Raw genomic sequence first — 20,945 nt, 5'->3', positions numbered from 1 at the left:
TAAAGAAAGCCCTGCCCTCTGTGTTTACCTGTTTAGACCTGAACGCTACCCCCGAATTGGTACTGTCCAGTTTTGATATTATTACCAAAACAATAAGAGATTAATTATTATGTAAGAAGAAATCAAAAGGATCCACTAGGAGGGGCTGGTTTAACACAGCGTGCACAAAAGCCTACAAAAAATTAAAGGTAGCCTTAACTAAGGAAAATAGGGATAGAGTTGAAATAGCGGAACTAAGGAAAACTTATAAGGTAGCGCAAAAAAATTGCAAAACCCAGATTAAGGATACCTTATGGAAGCAGCTGCATGAGAGGTGCACCATAAAAGATAATACTACCTTCTGGAGGATAGTTAAATCTCCTTTTCTCTGTGATGGTAATGACCACCCGATGTTGGAGGTGGCGGTAGATGCCGCCGCATGGGTTGAACATTTTTCAAACATCTTCAGAAAAGAAGATGATAGTCTATACAGTCTATTAGGCCCACCGGAGTGTTTGAAGCAAATTAACTACCCTTTAAAGTTAAAATTTGTACATCAAGAAGTTATTACAGCCCTTAAAACGTCGAAATGTGGTAAAGCTCCAGGTCCCGACGGGGTCCCAGTGGACCTTTTAAACATAATTTAGAGTTGTGGTCCCCTTTTTTAACGAGAGTGTTGAAAGCAGCTATTAGTATAGGTTTAGTTAAGTCATGGTCGACGTCAATTCTGGTACCAATTTTTAAAATAGGCGATCGCCATAGCCCGGCTTGTTATCGGCCCATTTCGCTTTTGGATTCCCTTGGCAAAACCGCTGGACTAATTCTGTTAGACCGTCTCCAGGTCTGGGCCTCTGATAATAGCATACTGTCAGATTTACAATATGGGTTTCGAGAAGGCCTGGGCACGGTCGATCAAGCTTTGAACCTTGCCCTTTTAATAGGGAAGTATGTCTCAGCGAAGGGAGGAGCGCTGCACATGGTCTATGTAGACCTGACAGCCGCTTTCGACTGTGTCAGTCATTCAAAAATGTGGGAGATAATTTTAGATATGGGGGTAGATCCCCTGCTGGTAAACTTCTTAAGAGAGCTCTATTCGGATGCATCTGCTAGGGTATGATATGGGGTAGAGGGAGAGCTGACCGAGCCATTTAGGAGAGGGAGGGGGGTCAGACAGGGGTGTGTTCTGGCCCCCTTCCTATTCACATTGTATACAAATGGGTTGGAGTCTGAATTGATAAAAGTGAGTCAAGACCTACCAGCAATACGGCGTCGACCGATACCGGCACTCCTATATGCCGACAACGCCGTTATCTTGGCAAGAACCCCGGTACAGCTCCAACGCTCACTAACCAGCTATTGCAACTTTTTGAGCTTCTTGAATCTTAAAATTAATATAAAAAAGACATTTACCATGCATATCGGCTCGAGAATAAAAAAAACAAAAACTAAAGACATATTTGTCAACAATTCTAGCTTAGAGTCTACAACATCATACCCTTATTTAGGGATTTTAATAGACAGCAAGCTAAATTGGGTAAAGGCTATCCAAGCTAGGAAGCTAGCCTTTTTAAGGACTACGAAAGCACTGGTGGCATTTGTTCAAAAGCTAGGCAAGAGATCGCCTGAAGAAATGTTAAAGATCTATCATTCCAAATACACCAGTGTTGCTACCCATGGTTCAGGTCTATGGCGGTACCTAAACACTGAAGTTTTACAGAGAGTAGAGAACTCCTTCCTCCGGTATCTTCTGTCAGTCCCCCAAAGTACAACAACATATGGCTGCCACTTAGAATTAGGACTGGATCACATATTAGATATCTTAAAGATCCAGCCAATAATGCTGTGGCGGCGGATCTGGACCACTGCACAGTGTGAGTTAGCCCGTTCCCTGACAGTAGAATGCATGTTACTCGATAACATGCAAAAGATCAGATGGTTAGCTTATGTAAAGTCCTTTTTTAATGATTTAGACCTCAGAGATATTTTACACACCCATATACCATCTCTGAAATACCCAGAAAAGAGCTAAAAAGGATCTCTCTCCTTCATCTGGGCGACCTTCGACTAATTCAAGAAATAGGAAAAAGTTCAGTGCAACATCTGCTGACTATTCAAACCACCTTTTCGATCCGGCCATATTTGAAGTATAGCCTGAGTCAATTTGAAAAATGTTTGCTTATCCGATTTAGACTAAATACTTTTCATAGGCTGATCTCGTTTCCAAAGCAGAATAACTGGACTAAGAACTTACCACCATGTCCATGCGACTGTAATTCCTCGCAATCCTCAATCCATGTCTCTTTGTTTTGCAAGTTCTATGAGGCTCCATGCAGACGATGGATTGTCCCGATACTGAGGCAAATGGGTCTCCGAACTTGCCGCCCAGCTTTCCTAGCACTACAGATGTTAGAAAATTAACATATACTTTAAATTTATTGTCTGTTTTTTAAAATTTTGTGTAAACCACCGTCCAAATCTTAATTAATTAATTACTGTTTTATCTTCGAGTCAAATCATGTATCTTCTTTTTTAAAAAGAGTTTTGTATTGTAAAAATGTGAAGTTTGTACTTTTATGGTTTTCCTCGAATAATTAAAATCGAATAAAGATTTGACTGACTGACTGACACTACATAACCAGGCGCTCCTGCATTCCATAACATCCCCAGGCGCACCAGCATTCCATTACATCACCAGGTGCTCCAGCATTCCGCTTTATAACTAGGCGCTCCAGCATTCCACTACATCACCAGGCACGCCAGCATTCCATTACATCACCAGGTGCGCCAGCATTCCACTACATCACCAGACGCGCCAGCATTCCACTACACCACCAGGCGCTCCAGCATTCCATTACAAGGCACACCAGCATTCTATTACATCGCCAGGCGCTCAGGCATTCCATTACATCACTAGGAACTCCAGCATTCCACTACATAACCAGGCGCTCCAGTATTCCATTACATCACCAGGCGCACCAGCCTTCCATTATATCACCAGGCGGTTCAGCATTCCACCACATCACCAGGCGCTCCAGCATTCCACTACATCACCAGTTAGCATGCCACCAACAACACTTGACGTCTCCGGTGAGCAACCTCTCACCCGAACTCCTCACAAAATACCTGATCTCTGAAGACTCTTCCATGTATTTTGCTAAGCACCGTGGAAAGTCCAATCCAACAAAGTGTATGGGGAAGTCAAGGCAAAGTACACAGTACCTCATGCAGGTGTGCTTGTCATGGAAGAAATACACTGAACAAGAATTGGCAGGCTGGCACGAAGATAATAAAAAAACGATATTAAGCTCCTGACCAACCAAAAATGGCGGCTCAACGTGATGACATGAGGCACTGCAGGAATCAGCCAATGGGCATCCAACAGCCTCCATGCCCTCAGGAGGCTGTGGGTGGAACACGCTGCCCTGCTTGCAAATTCTATGTCAGTCCAGGGAGGCTCAAATTATGCTTCTCTAACTTTACTGACAATACAGCAGCAAAAGAGTTAACTTTAAACAAGCATAACCCGGAAGAACAGCCCCTTCCAGATCTGCACCAATAACATCACATCAATAGGTATAAATGTCAAAATGACGTAGGCACTTCCTCTTTCTTTGCTGCTGCAGCAGCGAGATAAGTGCTTTTCTTATATTCATGTTTTGCATATTTTCATGGCATATTTGTTTATATAATTGAGTGCGCTCTGTACCTTTGCTTCGCGCGAGCTCACGCGTCTCTCCTTCGTTTCGGGAGTAGCGTTCTGCTCCGGTGTGTTTCGCATGTAATTAAATCATTGCGCATTTAAATTTTTTTCAGTAACGCGGCTTTGCGCTTCATTTGGCAGTTTTTCTTTTGGTGCTTACTTGGGGGTTGAGGCTTTGGTGCCCCTCCATGTTGTCTGTGTTGTGGGCTGTGGCGAGGGAGCTGAGCTAGGCACTTCGGTGCGCGTGGGGAGCAGGCTCTTTATTGGCCCCGCCTTTCTGTTTCTGCGCATGCGCGAGGAGCCGGTGACTGAATTGAAGCCCGGCTCCTCACGCTGTGTGTGTTTTTCATTACCTGTCAAATCCCTGGCTCATTAATAACGCTGCGATACAAAAGGGGATGATGGACGGAGCATTTGAACAAATCAAACACTGACCCCCAGTCAACTGATCTGCGCCCAATCCACCACCATTCTTTAGTTCACTCAGCCACCCCAGTTCAGACATGGCTATATGCAAATCAATCTGACCCTGTGCCTCATGGGAACAGTGCAGCCCGAACTGCTAAGCCATGTCTTCCCTGGACCGGAAACAAGCATCCTGGGACCGGTTTCGGATTCATAATCCTCATCAGCCAGGCTATCTTGAATCCAGTGGCCAAGTGAACAAGGGACTCACGTCTGAGCATACCCTGCCACACTTAGGGCACACAAAGCGATACAAAAGGGGATGATGGACGGAGCATTTGAACAAATCAAACACTCACCCCCAGTCAACTGATCTGGGCCCAATCCACCACCATTCTTTAGTTCACTCAGCCACCCCAGTTCAGACATGGCTATATGCAAATCAGTCTGACCCTGTGCCTCATGGGAACAGTGCAGCCCGAACTGCCAAGCCATGTCTTCCCTGGACCGGAAACAAGCAACCTGGGACCGGTTTCGGATTCATAATCCTCATCAGCCAGGCTATCTTGAATCCAGTGGCCAAGTGAACAAGGGACTCACGTCTGAGCATACCCTGCCACACTTAGGGCGAACAAAGCGATACAAAAGGGGATGATGGACGGAGCATTTGAACAAATCAAACACTCACCCCCAGTCAACTGATCTGGGCCCAATCCACCACCATTCTTTAGCCCACTCAGCCACCCCAGTTCAGACATGGCTATATGCAAATCAGTCTGACCCTGTGCCTCATGGGAACAGTGCAGCCCGAACTGCCAAGCCATGTCTTCCCTGGACCGGAAACAAGCAACCTGGGACCGGTTTCGGATTCATAATCCTCATCAGCCAGGCTATCTTGAATCCAGTGGACAAGTGAACAAGGGACTCACGTCTGAGCATACCCTGCCACACTTATGGCGAACAAAGCGATACAAAAGGGGATGATGGACGGAGCATTTGAACAAATCAAACACTCACCGTCAGTCAACTGATCTGGGCCCAATCCACCACCATTCTTTAGTTCACTCAGCCACCCCAGTTCAGACATGGTTATATGCAAATCAGTCTGACCCTGTGCCTCATGGGAACAGTGCAGCCCAAACTGCCAAGCAATGTCTTCCCTGGACCGGAAACAAGCATCCTGGGACCGGTTTAGGATTCATAATCCTCATCAGCCAGGCTATCTTGAATCCAGTGGCCAAGTGAACAAGGGACTAACGTCTGAGCATACCCTGCCACACTTAGGGCGAACAAAGCGATACAAAAGGGGATGATGGACGGAGCATTTGAACAAATCAAACACTCACCCCCAGTCAACTGATCTGGGCCCAATCCACCACCATTCTTTAGCTCACTCAGCCACCCCAGTTCAGACATGGCTATATGCAAATCAGTCTGACCCTGTGCCTCATGGGAACAGTGCAGCCCGAACTGCCAAGCCATGTATTCCCTGGACCGGAAACAAGCAATCTGGGACCGGTTTTGGATTCATAATCCTCATCAGCCAGGCTATCTTGAATCCAGTGGCCAAGTGAACAAGGGACTCACAGGGTCAGACTGATTTGCATATAGCCATGTCTGAACTGGGGTGGCAGAGTGGGCTAAAGAACGGTGATGGATTAAACCCAGATCTTTTGACTGGGTGTGAGTGTTTGATTGATTCAGATGCTCTGTCCATCACCACCCCCTTTTGTACCGCTTTTGGCAGCCATAAGTGTGGCAGGGTATGCTCAGACGTGAGTCCCTTGCTCACTTTGCCACTGGATTCAAGCAAGCCGGGCTGAAGACGGCTGGAATGCCAGAAACCGGTCCTCGGAAGCTTGTTTCCGGTCCAGGGAAGACATGGCTTGGCAGTTCAGGCTGGACTGTTCCCATGAGGCACAGGGTCAGACTGATTTGCATATAGCCATGTCTGAACTGGGGTGGCAGAGTGGGCTGAAGAACGGTGATGGATTAAACCCAGATCTTTTGACTGGGTGTGAGTGTTTGATTGATTCAGATGCTCTGTCCATCACCACCCCCTTTTGTACCGCTTTTGGCCGCCATAAGTGTGGCAGGGTATGCTCAGACGTGAGTCCCTTGCTCACTTTGCCACTGGATTCAAGCAAGCCGGGCTGAAGACGTCTGGAATGCCAGAAACCGGTCCTCTGAAGCTTGTTTCCTGTCCAGGGAAGACATGGCTTGGCAGTTCTGGGTGGGCTGTTCCCATGAGGCACAGGGTCAGACTGATTTGCATATAGCCATGTCTGAACTGGGGTGGCAGAGTGGGCTAAAGAACGGTGATGGATTAAACCCAGATATGTTGACTGGGTGTGAGTGTTTGATTGATTCAGATGCTCTGTCCATCACCACCCCCTTTTGTACCGCTTTTGGCCGCCATAAGTGTGGCAGGGTATGCTCAGACGTGAGTCCCTTGCTCACTTTGCCACTGGATTCAAGCAAGCCGGGCTGAAGACGGCTGGAATGCCAGAAACCGGTCCTTGGAAGCTTGTTTCCAGTCCAGGGAAGACATGGCTTGGCAGTTCAGGCTGGACTGTTCCCATGAGGCACAGGGTCAGACTGATTTGCATATAGCCATGTCTGAACTGGGGTGGCAGAGTGGGCTAAAGAACGGTGATGGATTAAACCCAGATCTTTTGACTGGGTGTGAGTGTTTGATTGATTCAGATGCTCTGTCCATCACCACCCTCTTTTGTATCATTAATAACGCTGACTGGAGCGCTTTCCAGATAAATGCACTGCATTAGGGGAGTTTATTAAGGGCTTGCTCCTGCCACTTCTATATTTTACTTTTTGACCCAAAACATTTCTTTTTCACTGTTTGAGGGTCTTTTTAGCCCTTGGGTTCTCCCCCCCAAAAACTCCTTCAGACCTCCTGACTTTGTCATGGTGTATTACGCTGAGGAGGAAGACAAGTGGGTGGAATACAAAGAATAGGAATATCAGGAACATATGTGGAAAATATGGAGGAGCAACCTATTGAGACCCAGGATGCCCACGCCCGGGGTTTAATGAATAAGGCGCTTCTCAAGGCACTAAAGCCTTTAGCGAAGACTTTAAAATCTTCTGGTAAAAGAAAATCTAAGTCCGCAGGCACATCTTCCTCTTCCTCTCGGGTTTCGTCTGAAGCCCTGTTGAAAGCGGCTAAGAGTATGCTTTTAGACCATGGTTCCTTGGCTGACAAGGATGTACAGGATGACACGTCTTCGACTTCTACTGATACTTCGGACACTGATGAATTGGTTCAACACAAGAAGAAGGTCATGAAGACCAAGCACACATTTTATGACGCACAAGAAGTGGTTCAACCTAAAAATTTGTTATTTAACCCTCAAAATTTAATCCACCCTCGTTCCACAGAATGGCAACCCTGTATGGAAGTGGCACATTATGTACAAAACAATCTCCGTCAGGGTTTTGAGAACCAAGTTAGAGCCACTCTACGGTCTGAGTGTCCTCGGCCGACTTTATTGGGCAAAGTGACTGATACTCCTTATTTGGACCCCAATATGGCTACCTTTATGCATAAATTCACAAAGGACCCCAAAAAGGGTTTAGATAGAGCCTGGAAGGGATGCCAGGATAAGCTTTTGGACATCTCTGGCCCATTAACTAAAATTTTAGACGCTGCAGTCATGGCAAAAGACAAGGGTACTCCTCTGGAGCCTTCAGAGATTATAGAGTGGGCGCAACGCGCCATGTGTTTTTTGGGCAATGCAAATGTTGCATTATCCACTGAAAGGAGAAGATCTTTTTTGATGCGTATTGACCCTCAGTTGGCAGAAATGGCAACCACGGAACCAGGTTCTTTAGCCAATAGCATGCTCTTCGTGAAGATTTTGTAAAAAAAATGGGGAAATATGTGGCAACTTTTTTGGCTTAGATAAAGCACGAGCCAATATCAGAAAGGTTTTTCAGTCTGGTGTTTTCAATAGGGCCGGCCGTTTTAGAGGTCGCAGTTCCGGCCGAGGAGGGAATCAGACCTCTAGAGGTTCAGATCAAAGGTGCAGAGGTGGTGTCCAGAGATCCGAGTTTTATCTTACCAGGAACAGAGGTGACAGAGGCCATGGTCAATGCGGCAACTATCGTGGCCAGCAGTTCCAGTCTGGAGATTTCTCATATTCAGGTACCCATTTTGCACTATGGGGATCACATGGTGGGGGGTCATCTGGCGCAGTGTCTTCCCAGGTGGCAAGCCCTGTCTTCAGATCCTTGGATCCATCAGACTGTTCAGAGCTTCCGGATAGAGTTTTATTCCACTCCCAATCAAACAGTGGTTCCGAGACCCCTAAGTTTTTCCCCTGTAGAGATGACTTTCATCGACGACGAAATTCAGTCTCTGTTGCTGAAAGGGGCTATTGTGCAGACGGATCTTCATCCGCACGGTTTTGTAAGTACGATTTTCCTAGCGCCCAAGAAAGATCTTGGCTTTCGCCTAGTTCTGAACCTGAAGGATTACAATGTGGATGTAGTGTACCGCTATTTCAAGATGGAGGGTATTCATCTCTTACGAGACATGTTGTTGAGCCACGATTGGATGGTTCGGTTAGATCTAAAAGATGCTTATCTAACTGTGGCCATTTTTCCTCCTCATCGCCGCTTTCTCTAATTTCAGTGGAGCAATCGATGGTTCGAGTTTACGGCCATGCCCTTCGGTCTCTCGTCCGCTCCATGGTGTTTCACGAAACTCATGAGACCGGTTGTTCAGTGGTTGCGGGAGAGAGGAGTCAGACTAATTATCTATCTAGACGACATTCTGATCATGGGTCAGTCGGTCGAGATAGTTCAATTGCATCTGTCTTGGACTATCAGTCTCCTACAAGAGTTAGGTTTTCTCCTCAATGTTCCCAAATCTCTCCTGATTCCATCGCAAGTCGTCGACATTTTGGGTTTTCAGGTCAACTCTGTAACGTCTCAACTGCTTTTACCTCTCAAGAAGAGGACTGCGATCAAGAAAGAGTTGAGGAGAGCGCTTGCCTCTCCGACAATATCATTGAGGACGTTAGCCCGCCTCGTAGGTTTGTTGGCAGCTTCCATTCAGGAGATTTTTCCAGGTCCCCTTCATTACAGGGCCTTACAGAGGTTAAAGATCTTACATATTCGCAGGGGCTTGCATTATGCAGAACAGATTGCGCTCTCTCGGAAGGCTCGTCTGGAAATGAATTGGTGGTTAGAACACATGGATGCTTGGAATGGCAACGCCATCTTTGCAGTAACTCCGGATGCCATTATTGAGTCTGATGCCAGTCGTTGGGGCTGGGGGGCTAGTTGCGGGACACTGGAGACCGGTGGTTGGTGGTCCCAGGAGGAGCTGCGACTTCATATCAACTGCCTTGAGTTGTTGGCAGGTTCTTTTGCTATTCTGACTCTTTCTCCTCAGAAAGCAAGTTGTTGTATACTTCTGCGCATGGACAATGTGTCCACGGTACGTTACATCAATCGTCTGGAAGGTACCAGATCCCGGCTCTTAGTGGAAATTGCCTTGGATTTTTGGCATTATTGTCTGGACCATCACAACTCTGTGACGGCGGAATACATTCCGGGTTCCTTGAATGTGGTGTCAGACTGGAACTCCAGGTTTCTGAGGGACACCAGCGATTGGAAATTTCATCCCAGTGTGTTCCAAGCTTTGGACTCCAAATGGGGCCCGTTTGCTCTGGATCTGTTAGCATCTCGACTCAACAAACAACTTCTCCTATTTTAGAGTTGGCGTCCGGATCCATTGACAATCAGCTCGGACGCCTTCCTTCAATCATGGACGACGGGCATTCTGTATGCCTTTCCACCATTTGTAATGATCCCAAGGTTGCTGGCTCAAACTCGCCGACAAGGAGCGGAAATAATCCTAGTGTCACCTTGTTGGAAAGGCCAAGCGTGGTTTCCCGGAGCAATGACCCTTTCATGTGCCCCTTCGATTCGGATCCGGTCTTTTCCGGAGTTGTTGACGAACCTGGTAGGCCTTCTACATCTTTTGGTCCTGCAAGGCCAATTATCTCTCTTGGCGTGGAGACTTTCCGGCGACGCTGGCAAGTGCCGGGAGTTTCGCAAGACACTCTCGTTTTTATCTCACAGTCTTGGGCACCCTCCACTCACAAGCGTTATGAGTCCGCTTGGCGTCGATGGGTGCGTTGGTGTGGTGCACAACAGGGTGATCTCCTTGGGATCTCGAGTCTCTGTGATTGTGAATTTCTTATACGAATTAGCGAAGTCTGGCATGGCTTACAGAACGGTCAACAATTTTCGATCAGCCATTTCGGCAGGACATCCTCATATAGATGGTGGACCTGTAGGGGAACATCCCTTGGTCTGCAAAGTTTTGCGCGGTATTAGGTTGGTTAATCCACCTCTACCTACATATCAAACGTTATGGGATGTTTTCATAGTTTTGAAATTTTTACAATCTTGGCCGGCTAATGACGGTTTGTTGCGTAAACAATTATCGGCCAAACTTACTCTGTTGCTTTGTCTTATTTCATGTAGACATGTGTCAGATGTTCGTCTCTGGATTTAGCAGGTAGAGTATTTACTCCATCTGGAGTTCCTTTACGATTTCTCGTCGTACAAAGACTAATTCTAAATGTGTTTCTTATCCTGCTTTTCCACATCATAGCAAACTTTGTGTTGTGCAATGTTTGAAAGTCTATGAGGACTGTACTAGAGAATTTAGGAATGATGTAGCAGGTCAACTTTTGATTTCTCTTCAGAGGCCTTTCCGCCCAGTCTCTTCAGCTACTCTAGCCAGGTGGGTTACTTGGTTTTTGACCCTAGCTGGTATTGATTCCTCCATTTTAGGAGCACATTCTGTTCGAGGATCTATGGCTTCAAAAGCCCTTCTCTCAGGGTCTAGGTTACAGGATATCATGACTGCGGCGGACTGGTCTTCTAAGTCCACTTTTAAGACCTTTTATCACAAACCTATTGTGGAAATTGCGTCTATTGTCGTGGAGCAACTTTAAACTAGCATAATTTGAGCCTCCGTGGACTGACATAGAATGAAAAATTGTCTAGCAAACGCGACAAATAATTTTTAATTCTATTAGGGACACGGAGGCGCGAATTATCCCACCCAGGATGTTTTTATTGTATTTGTATATACTTTGTAATTAATATTGACTTTGATTGCATTCTTTGATGCTATGTTTGACTTCTTATTTTTCCCCACCCAATTCTCTTTTGGGACTGTTTCCTTTCAGTCTGGCATGGGTGTTATGGCTGTGTTTCCTTTTTTCAGGTGATCAAGGCACCCAATCCTAAAGGTTGAGCTATCCTGACGATCTTTGACCGGACCTCTGCGTTCTAACAGGATTGCTTCTGATGTGTTCAACGTCAAGTTCACTTTGATCCTGTTTTAGTTTTATGGACATTGCAAAGAAAGAGGAAGTGCCTATGTCATTTTGACATTTATAGGGGTATTGATGTGATGTTATTGGTGCAGACCTGGAAGGGGCTGTTCTTCCGGGTTATGCTTCTTTAAAGTTAACTCTTTTGCTGCTGTATTGTCAGTAAAGTTAGAGAAGCATAATTCTCGCCTCCATGTCCTTAACAGAATTGAAAATTCTTTGTCGCGTTTGCTAGACAATTTTTCTCTCAAACGCAAGTACCAGCCAGCAGCACCAACCAGACAACGCGCGCTGTGAAGAGCTTGAGCTGCAGCGTGCATCCATTCAAATGTCGCATGGAATATTAGTGCTGCAACAGTAAGTAGACATGCGCTTACAATGATACTGTCACGCGAGCCCCAATTTTCACTGATGAAAAATGCACACCTCCATGGCATGCTCATGCCCCCAACTGATTCACATCAGGTGGAAGCCAAATTCAGGTGTCTAGAATCAATCCCAGTGGCTGCAGGCATAGTGCCAATATCAGCAAACACTCACACTCTCCATACAGCATATTCACCACCAATATGATGCAGCCAGTTCTCTCCAATTACATGTTGGACTTAACCCCAAATACGCTGCCAGTTCAATTCAACTGAATGTTGGACATTCACTTTAAATACTGCCCATCAACTTGCATAACAGATGTTTGAATGCTGGTTCCCTGCAAATGCATTCTAACGTAACATTGCCAGTATCCCCCTCAGGCATAACTAGCCAAACGCTGTACTACTGTTCATAGGCCTGTGATCATGCCCTGGACTGCTGACTGTCTGATGTAAATATACACTGGTGAGGCTGCCAGGTGCATCACTTCCTTACAGGCTTCAATCACTTTTCTTTGTAATTCTCTTAGTTTCTTCCGCAGTTAGTTCATTTCTTGTGCATTTTATATACATATTTTATATTAAAAACAGAGCTACACCATTTCCCAGTGATAGGCAACATTTCTCTCCATCTGTTCCCATACCTGGTGTGTCACGCAGTTTGGTGCTTACTTTCCCTCCATATTAAAGAACAGTAGATGGTTCAGCACCCAGGCTAATGTGCTGCATAGCTAAATACATATAAGGTTCCAAAGGCGAGACCGCTTGCATTGCAAATGCTTGTAAATCTTTTGTATTCACCATATTCTGTACAGAGTTTGTCATCTCATATTCAGACATAAAATACATCAAACTTAACTAAAAAAGTAACAATCTTACATTATATTTTTCTATAGGTTACGTTGTGGATTCACATATGTTTGCAAGGAAGGGGCTATTGTCCGCCAAGTTTAAATATACAATCCACCTCTTAAGGTGTCTTAGGTGAAACAATAAGTCTTCTATGAAGGTGCCCAAAAATGAAGTTAAAGAGATTGGAGCTGATTATGCAGAAATCAATTGTGTAAACCGTCGCCGTCCCCCGCATTTGTAGAACAACCACCGGCGGCAGATCGTTCTCCCACCTCGCCGCCAAGACCTGGAACTCCCTCCCCATCCTCCTACGGCAGACCCAGGACCTACTAACCTTCAGGAGACTACTCAAGACCTTGCTATTCGAGCAGTAGCAGCGCCCCTCCCCCTTCCAGCGCCTTGAGACCCTCACAGGTGAGTAGTGTGCTTTACAAATGTTTGATTGATTGATTGTGTGCTGCAGACTTACCATGCAAAGGGTAAAATGTAGGAATTACGGTTTGTTCATTCTTTGACAATCCCCACATGATCTCATGTCTTGTGAGCGCCTATATGTTATTACTGTGGGTGTTACTGTAGAGAGTGGCCTGCCATGTTTATAGCGTAGACGTTAGACTGACCGGTAATTAGGCACTGCAACAATGCCTCCTTTTGTTATATCGATCAGGGATGTACCTGGGTGAGATTAGGGGTTTATTCCAAGTGACAGTGTGCAGCAACAACAGCCATGGAGTTATTAAAACACTTCAAGTAGTGAAAGAAAACATTTTAAACTGAGGCCATATACTGTGTTTGAGGGACACTTAAAACTTGTTTCCTGCTATTCAAATGTGTTGACAACACTCTTCCTTCTTGCTCACTGTAGTTGTCACCACTAAATTGTAGGCAACTTAAATTAAAAAGAAAACTAACTATGTGGGTTGCCTTAGTGTAGTGCCTCAAAGGTGCATTAAAACACAACCACTCAACACCATTAGCAATCTAACAAGGCAGACCCAGGGTATTTCCCCGTGACAAGGGAAGAGTGCACTGGGCACTTCTGCACCCTTGAAAATGGGCCCCCCATCACTTTGTTGGGTAGTTAAAAAAACAAAAAAACTTGAAGCACAAGAACAACTCCGTGCCCTGGGTTCTGGAGCCGCTGTTCCTGCTGTGACATTGATAACCAAGCATTTGGTAGAGGAACCCAGAAACAAGGGAGCTTTTGTCAGCAAGGAGCAAGATATCAGCAGCTGAACCAGCCTGTTAATATCTGTGACGTTTCTAAACATTATATTCTCACCAGGCCGTTTACTTGAGTCATTTTCTGGTTAGCTTGTTAATTAGAGGTCATTACTGTGAGAATAACTCCCATCGGTTATGTTGCTGAAAGCATGCCTTAATGGGCACCTAATAAATAAAGAACAGCGAAGCAAAACAAAATTACCGAAAACAACCCGTGATGAAAATACTGGGCATTTAAAGAATGCGCCCAGGGCAGGTCATGAACTAGGCATATGCACAGTACCATGGTTCCATAACACTCATGCAGCCTCCCCAGCCCTTCTCCTCCTGCTAAACAATCGCCAGTACACAACAAGCACTGGCAAAGCCCATAGGTCTTACCTATGCAAGAGCTATTGGCTTTGGCAAAGTGTTTTAGCCATTATGTACACCAGTGTGGCTGTTGTTCAGCATGGCTAAAGCTAGTTGTGTAGAGTGGGGTGGGGTATATTTGGGTAGAGTGGAATGGGGCAGATTGGCAGAGTAGAGTGTGGTAGAATGGAGTGGGATACATTGGGAAAGATTCTAGTGGGGTAGATTGGAGTGGGGAAGTTGGATAGAGTAGTGTGATAGTTTGGAGTAGGGTAGGTTGTAGTGGTGTGGGATATTTTGAGATAGATTGGAGCGGTGTACATTGAAATGGGGTAAAATGGGGGAGGAGTGGGGTATATTGAGGTGGAGTGGGGTAGATTTGAATGGAAATAATTAGATTGGGGTGGAGTGGGTTAGATGGTATTGGAGTGGGGTAGATTTGAGTGGCATGTGATTGGAGTGAAGTAGGGTAGATGTGGATGCCGTGCAGTAGATTGAATTGGAGTATATTTGGGTGACGTGTGGCAGATTGGAGTGGAGTAGACTGGAGTGGAGTGGAGATTGGAGTGAGAATTAGGGTAAGAGTCGGTTAAAATGGGGAGGGAAAATTGGGGTGGGGTAGATTGAGGTGGAGTGTGGTGGATTGGGGTGTGTTGAGGATTGGGGTGGTGTGGGGTGAATTGGGATAGATTGTAGCAGATTGGGGTAGATTGTAACAGGGCAGATTAGGTTTGATTGTAGCAAAGTAGGATGAGGTAGATTGGGGTATAGTGGAGTATTGTGTAATGGAGTGGACTATGGTAGAATGGAGTAGCATGGTGTAGTATGCAGGGTGTGGTGGCACACTGCCATTTGACAACACATTTAAATTGAAATTACTGTTACATTTGCACCGAAATACGAGTTTACTGCACAGAAACAATATTGTGTCCAAATGTCATCACCTAGTATACTGATGTGTTTTGATCGTATTCAAATATTTGGGTCCGCCACACTTCAGAACTACAAAAAATGTGCTTCCTTTGTACTAATTCTGATATATTCTGAAACATCAGCTCAGTTCCTTTTATCTTGTTTGTGCTACAGAAAAAAAACTATCTGCACCCTCTCCTCTTACATGGATACTCAGGAGGATTGTCACATACATTTTTTCTCTTTGAAGTCAGGGAAATAAAAGTGAACAGCAAGCTGCCTCGGAAGAGAGAGCTTGACATTTGACCTCTGCCTTTGAATGCACAGCAAATATGACAAGATAAGCACAATATTTTAAGCCCTTTTTACAGAAAACAAGTTCATGGAAGAATCTAATAAACAAGTTTTGGGCAACGAGAATACGAACCCAAACTGGACAGCCTAAAACAAATAAAGCCAGCAAATATAAAAACCAGGGAGGAGGCGCTAGGGGGCGCACAGCGGAATGGCTGGGTAAGACCGCAGCTCCGCCGGACGGTCCAGAACGTGACGCCCAGTGCCGCTAAAATGCCCTAACACACACTCCCAGAGCACCGTCCCGTGTGTGTGAACGTTATCGGCACAGAATGGTGTAACAGCGGGACGTTGGCGGTCGATCTACCCCCAAGAAAACGGTGAAGATAGCCCCACGTCCGGGAGCGGACAAGATGGCGTCCGCCGCTTCCCCACTCGAGCCAGCGCACTGACGGTAGCAGCGATCATCCTGAATGAGACTGGGTGCAGCGCCGGAGGCCGACAACAAGTGCGGGGAGGACGCGCTGCCAGTCCGACTGCGGCGCGCGCCACGGAGCCAGCGCTTCGGAGCCGTTTACCGGGTGGAGGCGCATGACAACATGGCGGCACCGAGAAAGACGACTCTGATCTACAGCGGTGAGTGCACCTGGCGGGATGCGCGCTAGCACTCACGGGTGGCCGACGATTGCTACACCAGGGTGTGTAATGAAACGTGTGCAACTGAGGCTACACAACAACGCCGCCTACTGAAGCCTGCTCGAGGGGGGGTGCTGCCGGTGAGTGGAGCGCGACTCCTGCTGGCGCCGCGCTGAAACCTGGGGCCCTGGCCATATTGCCCTCAGGATTGGCACACTAGCTTGCGTGATGTTTCCCACATGGCCTCCCAGTCACTAGCGGCGCACACTGATTGATGCGGAACACGAAGGGGATCACGACCAGTCGCACTACCTCAACTTGGCTATTGGAGCGCGTTCTCTATCACAGCTACGCGAAAGGGTTCCTCAAAATGGCGCGGTACCATCCCTCTTCACCAGGCGCCAGTCCCTGCGGGTCAGAAGCTTGCGCAGACTGCTGAGGACGGCACGCAAGAGGCACTGGAGGTGTAGAGTGTGCCCCGAAGATCGGGGGGAGCCCTGGGTTGCCATAAAGCAGCTGCCCCTCCTCCGCTGCTTGCCGTCAGTTACAGACCACCAGTGCCGGAACCGGCACGTTCTGCGAAGAACCAACACCTTTCTCTCCCTTTGTTGACTGATATCTAGCTGCACACAGCAGTGAGAGCTTCCCCCTCCCCTTTCAAACATATATTTCTCATAGGTACAGTATATTGTATCTATTGATAGAAACTAAAAATGGCAACAGCAAACTTGGGACTTACATACACTACGGAGGAAATATACCAAAGCCCCAAACAAAAAGGACGGAGAGGAGGGAGAGGTAGATTTAATTATCACAACAACCAAGATGGCAGAACTATGGCCATCAAAATAACGGTCCCACACCTTTGTTTTACCAACAACCCCAGTTCCCAATGATGAACTGGAATATATGCAACCTCTTTTCCCCCAAAATCACCCACCTATGCCTTTTTTAGGGAGAGGCGGGCGGGGACGGGGACGGAGCAGAGGCAACACACAAGTGACCTGGGAAGACGGAGATGCAGTGGGGAAACACACTCGCAGCCGAACAGCAACAGCCAGCACGAGTGCGGTTTGAGTCTTGTGACAAATCTCTCAAAGAAAATTCTAACACCAGAAGAGACGAAAGTCCTGGAGAAGGGTTTGGGTTTTGTCCCCACCTCACGTCCGGACAAATTCCGACTCCATTGCGAGCTCGCACAATTCTTTAGAAAACTCAAACTTAAGGCGTTTTTTGAGTCAAAAGAACAGTCTGAAACTAATGAACAGGATTTTGACACCAATTTCAGACTTAAATCTACTTTTATGCCACCACCACATACAATACCCGCAGCAATCGCTGCTTTCGAACAGGCTGTCACTAAAGATCTAGAAACCATTGAAAATCCTAAACGGTTCAATAACTTTTCAGCTGCAGAACATAAAGCCCTCGAGAACTTAAAAAATGACAAAGACATTACCATAAAACCAGCCGACAAGGGCGGTGGGATTGTCATTCAGGACACCTCTGATTATGATAAAGTATGTTTGACACTTCTGAACGACAGAACCAACTACACTCCTCTTACCACAGACCCAACTGCAGAAATGAAAGCACGAATAGCCACCTTTGTACGAGAGGCAGAGGTGAACGAGCATATCTCCCCACATGAAGCGGCATACCTTATGGCAGGGGGCCCAACTATCCCCTATTTTTACATGTTGCCAAAAACACATAAAAATGTTTTACCGCCACCAGGCCGTCCCATCGTGTCTGGTATTGGCTCAGTGCTGGAACCCCTATCCACCTTCTGTGACCACTACCTAAAACCGATAGTGCAGAACTCCAGCACCTATCTGAAGGACACGAAAAGCCTTCTCAGACTACTGAATGACATCTCTTTTGCACCAGACTCTGTTATCCTGGTCACCATGGACATAGAGAGTCTGTACACCAGTATCCCCCAGGAAGAAACACTACGGGTACTGGCGCAAGCACTAGACACAGTGAACTGGGAATACACCACGCCAAAGGCTTTCATTCTACAATGTGCAAGGATGGCGCTCAGGGAAAATTACTTTGAATACAAGGGACAACTGTACCTTCAATGCACAGGGACCTCAATGGGCAGCACCTTCGCTCCTAGCGTAGCAGGGTTGTACGTGTATGACTTTGAAACCAAGCACATCCTGCCTGCATCCAACCCCTTTGCCTCCTCCATAGGATTATGGAGGAGGTACATTGATGACATTCTCATACTGTGGACCGGTAATGAAAACAGTCTCATCGAGTTCCTGAGCTGGGTCAATACCCTTGACCCCTACTTAAGATTCACTCACAATCACAGCAAAGAATCAATTGTCTTCTTGGATGTAGTAATAAGGATTGAGGGAACATCTCTCACTACTGTGACCCATCATAAACCAACGGCAAAGAACAATCTTCTGGACTTCAGTAGTTTCCATCCTAGGCCCTTGCGAGAAAACCTGCCCTACGGGCAATACCTCCGCTTGAGAAGAAACTGCAGCAGCACCACTGACTACAAAACTCAGGCCAAGGATCTGACCGTTAAATTGAGACAAAGGGGCTATCCTCAAGGAATTCTCAACAAAGGCCAGACCAGGGCCCGTAACCAACCTCGAGATGCCCTCCTCGAAGAAAATGTGACAACAGACACTGATGTACCACTAACATGTGTGACTACTTATAGCACGCTCTCAGATAAAGTCAAAAAGTCCATAAATAAAAACTGGAGAATCATCACCAGTAGCATGGGCGATTGGGAAAAAACGCTCTTTTCATTTAAAAAGGGCAGGAGTCTTAAGGATGCCCTGGTTCATACAAGACCTTTATCATGCCCATTACCACTCACTAGGTCTGTCACTGAACCTTGGCACCTATCCCCCATCACTGGGCATTTTCCCTGTACTGACTGCAGCGTTTGTCATTTGACCACCCACACCAAACAGCTAAATCTGGAACCGGGCAAAGTATGGATCCAAAAATCTCATACTAACTGTAACTCTACCAATGTAATATATCTGGTTACCTGCCCATGCGCCAAGAGATATGTGGGTATGACAACCCGGAAAATCAAGACACGCATTGGTGAACATCGCAGCAATGTTCGCTGCAAAAAAGTAACTACTAAACTCAGCGAACATTTTTTGCAGGCACATCATACCCCCAATGACATGACCTGGACAGTTATCGAACAGGTCAACAATCCCAGGAACAGAGAGAACATCTTGTTTGAAAAAGAGCAGCGCTGGGTCTACAGACTCAGTACACACATCCTGGGATTAAATGATCAAATACCCTGGGCCAGTGTTCTTAAACATTAACAATGTATCAATATAAGGTGTTTATGAGTAGGCACCTAGATGACATGGGCACCTGTGAACACCCACTCTGCAGTTTTATTGGTTAAAAATGTTACACCCCATCTCTACCATCATAGAGATTGTCAACTAGTGTATCTAGAGATTCCTTTTGTTTTTAACTTAGCCAAACTTGTTCTATTCGGTTATTTTCCAGGGGCACCTGGCATCGATTGCCTGTTACACCGAGACGGACTCCCGTCTTCCAAGCCTCTGTTTCACCTCAGACTCTGAGGCTTGCTTGCCAAGCCTCGTTTTCAGCCCATATTATGAAACCCCGCCTCGAGCCTACCGCTCGCGGGTTCACGAGGCTTGCTTCCCAAGCCTCGTTTTCAATCTACCGCCTCTAGCCTATCGCTCGCGGGATTACTGAGCTTGAATCCCAAGCCTCGGTTCCAACCCAGCGCCTCCCATTGGCAGACGCCCTACGCCTCTCCTTCTTAGCGCCGGGCTCGCCCCTCGCTTGGTATCCACGAGATCCAGCGAGGGACAGCTAGGTGCCGAGTGGGTGCTGAGCGTTGCGGGCGTAAGATCACCTCTTTGGACATCTTCCTAAGATAAGTTTCCGTGTGTGAGATCCTGCCAGGTCTCTAAATCCTCTATTTTGTGTTTGTTTATTTTCCTTCCCTTAATAGGGTGTGCCATTGTCGCTCCCACCCCCCTCCTGAATCTATGGGGCGTGGTTCACTTTAAATACAAGTGAGGATTGTTTCACTTTTATGTTCTGATATTTTGTGTGCTTAATCAGTACTCAAATTCACGGCCAGCAGGGCTACTAATATCCATAATGTAGCTCTGTGTTTTGCGATACACCTCGGGGATTATTTCTCCGCCGCCATACTATAGGTATTGTTGTAATTACGGGCAGCCGCTTGGCTTCCCACACGGATGGACTTAGCACTGCAAGTCTCCATTTATACGTTTGTTGCCTCATTAAATGTGCAACGCCCTGCGCCAGATTACACTCTTTGGCTCTAGTTGAGGCCCATCACCCTGGGTTTTGGGCACAACTACTATTCTGCATTGTCATCCATCTCGGCCACGGCCATTGATAGGTTTGTTAGCACGTATCACGCCACAATATTGGATTAAAGGCCATGAAATATGATCAATAATGATTGATTGTCCTGTTTATATGTTCTGTGTGTTTTTGTCTGTCTGTCACTTATTTGTTCACAGACTTCTAGGCTCCTCGCAACAGAGGTAAATCCCCAAGCCTTTTTGTTTGTACGTTTTATGCACCATTTTTACACATAGTGCTATTTTTAACTTTCACAGCCTTTGGCAGGGTGGGCCTTAGCGCGCCCACACCTGCTGAGGCAACACTCGCATATTGGTCCTGATGAAAGCCCTGTAAATTCACACACATAAAGGGCAGAAACATGTTGACCTTCCCCTAATAGGGAAACACCAGTATATTTTATTTGGTTAGTTTTCCCTGCACATAGTTATTTTATTTTAATATGTCGGGTTGACCAGTTATTAA

This window comes from Lissotriton vulgaris, chromosome 2_1 (genome assembly GCF_964263255.1).
Source record: "Lissotriton vulgaris chromosome 2_1, aLisVul1.2, whole genome shotgun sequence".
NCBI lineage: Eukaryota > Metazoa > Chordata > Amphibia > Caudata > Salamandridae > Lissotriton > Lissotriton vulgaris.
Note: the sequence above shows the minus strand (reverse complement) of the source record.